Raw genomic sequence first — 7,648 nt, forward strand, 5'->3', positions numbered from 1 at the left:
ACGGGCCCTGGTCCACCCCTGCCAGCGCATTTCAAAACTTGGCATTAATTTCGACCTAAGAGACGAAGTCTGATTTTTTTCTACCACTTGGGCGGCCTTTTTGCACCCAGAACACCCGCACCGGCACCATAAATTCGAAGGGTGCCGAGTGCGTCGGCGCAGATTCTGCGACGGAGTGACACTTCCCTCTTGTGGACATTCGGCGGTAGGTGAAATGCGCACTCGGTCTTCTCTTTTCTTTTCCTTCCAGTGAAACTTTGGCAACATTCTGCGAGCTGCTGGCTTCCAGAACCTCGGCCAAGCAGGTGGAGGATTTTTTTCCACTTCCAGCTGGAGGTGAGGAGGGACTTTTTGGGCAAGATCACGCCGACTTAGCAAGCAAGGTGGAAGTGCCAGCATGCAGTGGCTGGAAGTGTGGATGTGGAGCTCCAGCACCCTCCCTGCCTATGGAAGTGTGGAGCTCCAGCACCCTCCCTGCCTATGGAAGTGTGGAGCTCCAGCACCCTCCCTGCCTATGGAAGTGTGGAGCTCCAGCACCCTCCCTGCCTATGGAAGTGTGGAGCTCCAGCACCCTCCCTGCCTATGGAAGTGTGGAGCTCCAGCACCCTCCCTGCCTATGGAAGTGTGGAGCTCCAGCACCCTCCCTGCCTATGGAAGTGTGGAGCTCCAGCACCCTCCCTGCCTATGGAAGTGTGGAGCTCCAGCACCCTCCCTGCCTATGGAAGTGTGGAGCTCCAGCACCCTCCCTGCCTATGGAAGTGTGGAGCTCCAGCACCCTCCCTGCCTATGGAAGTGTGGAGCTCCAGCACCCTCCCTGCCTATGGAAGTGTGGAGCTCCAGCACCCTCCCTGCCTATGGAAGTGTGGAGCTCCAGCACCCTCCCTGCCTATGGAAGTGTGGAGCTCCAGCACCCTCCCTGCCTATGGAAGTGTGGAGCTCCAGCACCCTCCCTGCCTATGGAAGTGTGGAGCTCCAGCACCCTCCCTGCCTATGGAAGTGTGGAGCTCCAGCACCCTCCCTGCCTATGGAAGTGTGGAGCTCCAGCACCCTCCCTGCCTATGGAAGTGTGGAGCTCCAGCACCCTCCCTGCCTATGGAAGTGTGGAGCTCCAGCACCCTCCCTGCCTATGGAAGTGTGGAGCTCCAGCACCCTCCCTGCCTATGGAAGTGTGGAGCTCCAGCACCCTCCCTGCCTATGGAAGTGTGGAGCTCCAGCACCCTCCCTGCCTATGGAAGTGTGGAGCTCCAGCACCCTCCCTGCCTATGGAAGTGTGGAGCTCCAGCACCCTCCCTGCCTATGGAAGTGTGGAGCTCCAGCACCCTCCCTGCCTATGGAAGTGTGGAGCTCCAGCACCCTCCCTGCCTATGGAAGTGTGGAGCTCCAGCACCCTCCCTGCCTATGGAAGTGTGGAGCTCCAGCACCCTCCCTGCCTATGGAAGTGTGGAGCTCCAGCACCCTCCCTGCCTATGGAAGTGTGGAGCTCCAGCACCCTCCCTGCCTATGGAAGTGTGGAGCTCCAGCACCCTCCCTGCCTATGGAAGTGTGGAGCTCCAGCACCCTCCCTGCCTATGGAAGTGTGGAGCTCCAGCACCCTCCCTGCCTATGGAAGTGTGGAGCTCCAGCACCCTCCCTGCCTATGGAAGTGTGGAGCTCCAGCACCCTCCCTGCCTATGGAAGTGTGGAGCTCCAGCACCCTCCCTGCCTATGGAAGTGTGGAGCTCCAGCACCCTCCCTGCCTATGGAAGTGTGGAGCTCCAGCACCCTCCCTGCCTATGGAAGTGTGGAGCTCCAGCACCCTCCCTGCCTATGGAAGTGTGGAGCTCCAGCACCCTCCCTGCCTATGGAAGTGTGGAGCTCCAGCACCCTCCCTGCCTATGGAAGTGTGGAGCTCCAGCACCCTCCCTGCCTATGGAAGTGTGGAGCTCCAGCACCCTCCCTGCCTATGGAAGTGTGGAGCTCCAGCACCCTCCCTGCCTATGGAAGTGTGGAGCTCCAGCACCCTCCCTGCCTATGGAAGTGTGGAGCTCCAGCACCCTCCCTGCCTATGGAAGTGTGGAGCTCCAGCACCCTCCCTGCCTATGGAAGTGTGGAGCTCCAGCACCCTCCCTGCCTATGGAAGTGTGGAGCTCCAGCACCCTCCCTGCCTATGGAAGTGTGGAGCTCCAGCACCCTCCCTGCCTATGGAAGTGTGGAGCTCCAGCACCCTCCCTGCCTATGGAAGTGTGGAGCTCCAGCACCCTCCCTGCCTATGGAAGTGTGGAGCTCCAGCACCCTCCCTGCCTATGGAAGTGTGGAGCTCCAGCACCCTCCCTGCCTATGGAAGTGTGGAGCTCCAGCACCCTCCCTGCCTATGGAAGTGTGGAGCTCCAGCACCCTCCCTGCCTATGGAAGTGTGGAGCTCCAGCACCCTCCCTGCCTATGGAAGTGTGGAGCTCCAGCACCCTCCCTGCCTATGGAAGTGTGGAGCTCCAGCACCCTCCCTGCCTATGGAAGTGTGGAGCTCCAGCACCCTCCCTGCCTATGGAAGTGTGGAGCTCCAGCACCCTCCCTGCCTATGGAAGTGTGGAGCTCCAGCACCCTCCGTGCCTAGGGAAGTGTGGAGCTCCAGCACCCTCCGTGCCTATGGAAGAGCCACCTCCGCGGGCATGCTGCTCAACCACGCCGGCCCAGAGTTCCAGCCGCTCGGCTACACTCTCTCACAAGCCCCGCCTGGAGCTCCCCAGCCCGCCCCTGGTACCTCAACTACCGAGGCCAGCCGCTCGACCAGGCCGGCCCAGAGTTCCAGCCGCTCGGATAAGCTCTGTCACTCTCCCGCTAAGCAGCCACCGGTAACGGGGAAATGTCGCCGCCTTGTGGACACGCCGTTGTAAATGAATGGGCTTTCGCACTTAGTGCAATTTTCGCCAGCTCCGTGGCTGCAAGTATGGAGCTATGGAGCTATGGAGCCACCAGACAGGCTGGAGCTCTGGAGCTATGGAAGTATGGAGCTCTGGAGCTATGGAGCTATGGAGCTATGGAGCTCTGGGGCTATGGAGCTATGGAGCTATGGAGCTCTGGAGCTCTGGTGCTATGGAGCTCTGGAGCTCTGGTGCTATGGAGCTATGGAGCTATGGAGCTATGGAGCTATGGAGCTATGGAAGTCTGGAGCTATGGAAGTATGGAGCTATGGAAGTATGGAGCTATGGAGCTATGGAGCTATGGAGCCACCAGCCAGCACCCTCCGTGGCTCAACCACGCCGGCCCAGAGTTCCAGCCGCTCGGCTTCACTCTCTCACAAGCCCCGCCTGGAGCTCCCCAGCCCGCCCCTGGTACCTCAACTACCGAGGCCAGCCGCTCGACCAGGCCGGCCCAGAGTTCCAGCCGCTCGGCTTCACTCTCTCACAAGACCCGCCTGGAGCTCCCCGGCCCACCCCTGGTACCTCAACTACCGAGGCCAGCCGTTCGACCACGCCGGCGCAGAGTTCCAGCCGCTCGGATAAGCTCTGTCACTCTCCTGCCGCGCAGCCACCGGTAACGGGGAAATGTCGCCGCCTTGTGGACACGCCCTTGTAAATGAATGGGCTTTCGCACTTAGTGCAATTTTCGCCAACTCTCTGACTGGAGCTATGGAAGTATGGAGCTATGGAGCCACCAGCCACCCAGGCTGGAGCTATGGAGCTCTGGTGCTATGGAGCTCTGGTGCTATGGAGCTATGGAGCTCTGGAGCTCTGGTGCTATGGAGCTATGGAGCTCTGGAAGTATGGAGCTATGGAGCTCTGGAGGTATGGAGCTATGGAGCCCTGGAGCCCTGGAGCTATGGAGCCCTGGAGCTATGGAGCCCTGGAGCCCTGGAGCTATGGAGCCCTGGAGCTATGGAGCTATGGAGCTCTGGTGCTATGGAGCTATGGAGCTCTGGTGCTATGGAGCTATGGAGCTCTGGTGCTATGGAGCTATGGAGCTCTGGTGCTATGGAGCTATGGAGCTCTGGTGCTATGGAGCTATGGAGCTGGTGCTATGGAGCTATGGAGCTCTGGTGCTATGGAGCTATGGAGCTCTGGTGCTATGGAGCTCTGGTGCTATGGAGCTATGGAGCTCTGGTGCTATGGAGCTATGGAGCTCTGGTGCTATGGAGCTATGGAGCTCTGGTGCTATGGAGCTCTGGTGCTATGGAGCTATGGAGCTCTGGTGCTATGGAGCTCTGGAGCTCTGGAGGTATGGAGCTATGGAGGTATGGAGCCACCAGCCAGCACCCTCCGTGGCTGGATCAATGGAAGTGTTTAGGTACCAGGCGGCCAAAGTGCCGAGGCCTCACGCTCGACCACGCCGGCGCAGAGTTCCAGCCGCTCGGATGAGCTCTGTCACTCTCCCGCCGCGCAGCCACCGGTAACGGGGAAATGTCGCCGCCTTGTGGACACGCCGTTGTAAATGAATGGGCTTTCGCACTTAGTGCAATTTTCGCCAACTCTCTGACTTAGAGCTATGGAAGTATGGAGCTATGGAGCCACCAGCCACCCAGGCTGGAGCTATGGAGCTCTGGAGCTCTGGTGCTATGGAGCTCTGGAGGTATGGAGCTATGGAGCTATGGAGCTATGGAGCTATGGAGCCCTGGAGCTCTGGAGGTATGGAGCTATGGTGCTATGGAGCTCTGAAGCCATGGAGCTCTGGTGCTATGGAGCTCTGGAGCTCTGGAGGTATGGAGCTCTGGAGGTATGGAGCTATGGAGCCCTGGAGCCCTGGAGCTATGGAGCCCTGGAGCTATGGAGCCCTGGAGCCCTGGAGCTATGGAGCCCTGGAGCTATGGAGCCCTGGAGCCCTGGAGCTATGGAGCCCTGGAGCTATGGAGCTATGGAGCCCTGGAGCTATGGAGCTATGGAGCTATGGAGCTCTGGTGCTATGGAGCTATGGAGCTCTGGTGCTATGGAGCTATGGAGCTCTGGTGCTATGGAGCTATGGAGCTCTGGTGCTATGGAGCTATGGAGCTCTGGTGCTATGGAGCTCTGGTGCTATGGAGCTATGGAGCTCTGGTGCTATGGAGCTATGGAGCTCTGGTGCTATGGAGCTATGGAGCTCTGGTGCTATGGAGCTATGGAGCTCTGGAGGTATGGAGCTATGGAGGTATGGAGCCACCAGCCAGCACCCTCCGAGGCTGGATCAATGGAAGTGTTTTAGGTACCAGGCAGCCAAAGGGCCGAGGCCTCACTCTCGACCACGCCGGCGCAGAGTTCCAGCCGCTCGGATAAGCTCTGTCACTCACCCGCCGCGCAGCCACCGGTAACGGGGAAATGTCGCCGCCTTGTGGACACGCCGTTGTAAATGAATGGGCTTTCGCACTTAGTGCAATTTTCGCCAGCTCCGTGGCTGCAAGTATGGAGCTATGGAGCCACCAGCCAGCCAGGCTGGAGCTATGGAAGTATGGAGCCATGGAGCTCCGGAGCTATGGAAGTATGGAGCTATGGAGCTATGGAGCTCTGGAGCTCTGGAGCTCTGGAGCTATGGAGCTATGGAGCCCTGGAGCTATGGAGCTATGGAGCCCTGGTGCTATGGAGCTATGGAGCTCTGGTGCTATGGAGCTATGGAGCTCTGGTGCTATGGAGCTATGGAGCTCTGGTGCTATGGAGCTATGGAGCTCTGGTGCTATGGAGCTATGGAGCTCTGGTGCTATGGAGCTATGGAGCTCTGGTGCTATGGAGCTATGGAGCTCTGGTGCTATGGAGCTCTGGAGCTCTGGTGCTATGGAGCTCTGGAGCTCTGGTGCTATGGAGCTATGGAGCTCTGGTGCTATGGAGCTATGGAGCTCTGGTGCTATGGAGCTATGGAGCTCTGGAGGTATGGAGCTATGGAGGTATGGAGCCACCAGCCAGCACCCTCCGTGGCTGGATCAATGGAAGTGTTTAGGTACCAGGCGGCCAAAGTGCCGAGGCCTCACGCTCGACCACGCCGGCGCAGAGTTCCAGCCGCTCGGATGAGCTCTGTCACTCTCCCGCCGCGCAGCCACCGGTAACGGGGAAATGTCGCCGCCTTGTGGACACGCCGTTGTAAATGAATGGGCTTTCGCACTTAGTGCAATTTTCGCCAACTCTCTGACTTAGAGCTATGGAAGTATGGAGCTATGGAGCCACCAGCCACCCAGGCTGGAGCTATGGAGCTCTGGAGCTATGGAGCTCTGGTGCTATGGAGCTATGGAGCTCTGGTGCTATGGAGCTATGGAGCTCTGGTGCTATGGAGCTATGGAGCTCTGGTGCTATGGAGCTATGTAGCTCTGGTGCTATGGAGCTATGGAGCTCTGGTGCTATGGAGCTATGGAGCTCTGGTGCTATGGAGCTATGGAGCTCTGGTGCTATGGAGCTATGGAGCTCTGGTGCTATGGAGCTATGGAGCTATGGAGCCACCAGCCAGCACCCTCCGTGGCTGGATCAATGGAAGTGTTTTAGGTACCAGGCAGCCAAAGGGCCGGGGCCTCACGCTCGACCACGCCGGCGCAGAGTTCCAGCCGCTCGGATAAGCTCTGTCACTCACCCGCCACGCAGCCACCGGTAACGGGGAAATGTCGCCGCCTGGCGGACACGCCGTTGTAAATGAATGGGCTTTCGCACTTAGTGCAATTTTCGCCAACTCTCTGACTGGAGCTATGGAAGTATGGAGCTATGGAGCCACCAGCCACCCAGGCTGGAGCTATGGAGCTCTGGAGGTATGGAGCTATGGAGCCCTGGAGCTATGGAGCTATGGAGCCCTGGAGCTATGGAGCCCTGGAGCTATGGAGCTATGGAGCCCTGGTGCTATGGAGCTATGGAGCTCTGGTGCTATGGAGCTATGGAGCTCTGGTGCTATGGAGCTATGGAGCTCTGGTGCTATGGAGCTATGGAGCTCTGGTGCTATGGAGCTATGGAGCTCTGGTGCTATGGAGCTATGGAGCTCTGGTGCTATGGAGCTCTGGAGCTCTGGAGGTATGGAGCCACCAGCCAGCACCCTCCGTGGCTGGATCAATGGAAGTGTTTTAGGTACCAGGCAGCCAAAGGGCCGAGGCCTCACGCTCGACCACGCCGGCGCAGAGTTCCAGCCGCTCGGATAAGCTCTGTCACTCACCCGCCGCGCAGCCACCGGTAACGGGGAAATGTCGCCGCCTGGCGGACACGCCGTTGTAAATGAATGGGCTTTCGCACTTAGTGCAATTTTAGCCAACTCCGTGGCTGCAAGTATGGAAGTATGGAGCTATGGAGCCACCAGCCAGCACCCTCCGCGGCTGGAGCTATGGAGCTCCGGGGCTATGGAGCTCCGGGGCTATGGAGCTCCGGGGCTATGGAGCTATGGAGCTATGGAGCTCCGGGGCTATGGAGCTATGGAGCTCCGGGGCTATGGAGCTATGGAGCTCCGGGGCTATGGAGCTCCGGGGCTATGGAGCTCCGGGGCTATGGAGCTATGGAGCTATGGAGCTCCGGGGCTATGGAGCTATGGAGCTCCGGGGCTATGGAGCTATGGAGCTCCGGGGCTATGGAGCTCCGGGGCTATGGAGCTATGGAGCTCCGGGGCTATGGAGCTATGGAGCTCCGGGGCTATGGAGCTCTGGAGCTCTGGAAGTATGGATGATCCAGCACCCTCCGTGGCTGACCGCTGGTGCTCGGGGCCGGTGAACTCGGCACCCGCCTCCGGCGGGTGCCTCGGTGACCGCCGT

This window comes from Syngnathus leptorhynchus, unplaced genomic scaffold (genome assembly GCF_054491065.1).
Source record: "Syngnathus leptorhynchus isolate UIUO unplaced genomic scaffold, UIUO_Slep HiC_scaffold_500, whole genome shotgun sequence".
Taxonomy (NCBI): domain Eukaryota; kingdom Metazoa; phylum Chordata; class Actinopteri; order Syngnathiformes; family Syngnathidae; genus Syngnathus; species Syngnathus leptorhynchus.